The sequence below is a fragment of the Bison bison genome, unplaced genomic scaffold (genome assembly GCF_000754665.1).
Source record: "Bison bison bison isolate TAMUID 2011002044 unplaced genomic scaffold, Bison_UMD1.0 scf7180017864483, whole genome shotgun sequence".
Taxonomy (NCBI): Eukaryota; Metazoa; Chordata; class Mammalia; order Artiodactyla; family Bovidae; genus Bison; species Bison bison.
This window is the reverse complement of record NW_011495043.1, coordinates 446,746-448,157: the sequence shown is the minus strand read 5'-3', so window position 1 is coordinate 448,157 and position 1,412 is coordinate 446,746.

The following is a 1,412-nucleotide window of genomic DNA, read 5'->3' as shown; positions in this document are numbered from 1 at the left end:
ATTCCTAAGTGTTTTATTCTTTTCATTGCAATGGTGAATGGAATTGTTTCCTTAATTTCTCTTTCTATTTTCTCATTATTAGTGTATAGGAATGCAAGGGCTTTCTGTGTGTTGATTTTATATCCTGCAACTTTACTATATTCATTGATTAGCTCTAGTAATTTTCTGGTGGAGTCTTTCGGGTTTTCTATGTAGAGGATCATGTCATCTGCAAACAGTGAGAGTTTTACTTCTTCTTTTCCAATTTGGATTCCTTTTATTTCTTTTTCTGCTCTGATTGCTGTGGCCAAAACTTCCAAAACTATGTTGAATAGTAATGGTGAAAGTGGGCACCCTTGTCTTGTTCCTGACTTTAGGGGAAATGCTTTGAATTTTTCACCATTGAGGATAATGTTTGCTGTGGGTTTGTCATATATAGCTTTTATTATGTTGAGGTATGTTCCTTCTATTCCTGCTTTCTGGAGAGTTTTGATCATAAATGGATGTTGAATTTTGTCAAAGGCTTTTTCTGCATCTATTGAGATAATTGGCTTTTATTTTTCAATTTGTTGATGTGGTGTAATACATTGATTGATTTGCAGATATTGAAGAATCCTTGCATCCTTGGGATAAAGCCCACTTGGTCATGGTGTATGATCTTTTTAATGTGTTGTTGGATTCTGATTGCTAGAATTTTGTTAAGGATTTTTGCATCTATGTTCATCAGTGATATTGGCCTGTAGTTTTCTTTTTTTGTGCTGTCTTTGTCAGGTTTTGGTATTAGGGTGATGGTGGCCTCATAGAATGAGTTTGAAAGTTTACCTTCCTCTGCAATTTTCTGGAAGAGTTTGAGTAGGATAGGTGTTAGCTCTTCTCTAAATTTTTGGTAGAATTCAGCTGCGAAGCCGTCTGAACCTGGGCTTTTGTTTGCTGGAAGATTTCTGATTACAGTTTCAATTTCTGTGCTTGTGATGGGTCTGTTAAGATTTTCTATTTCTTCCTAGTTCAGTTTTGGAAAGTTGCACTTTTCTAAGAATTTGTCCATTTCTTCCACATTGTCCATTTTATTGGCATATAATTGCTCATAGTAGTCTCTTATGATCCTTTGTATTTGTGTGTTGTCTGTTGTGATCTCTCCATTTTCATTTCTAATTTTATTGATTTGGTTTTTCTCCCTTTGTTTCTTGATGAGTCTGGCTAATGGTTTGTCAATTTTATTTATCCTTTCAAAGATAAAGCTTTTGGCTTTGTTGATTTTTGCTATGGTCTCCTTTGTTTCTTTTGCATTTATTTCTGCCCTAGTTTTTAAGATTTCTTTCCTTCTACTAACCCTGGGGTTCTTCATTTCTTCCTTTTCTAGTTGCTTTAAGTGTAGAGTTAGGTTATTTATTTGACGTTTTTCTTGTTTCTTGAGGTATGCCTGTATTGCTATG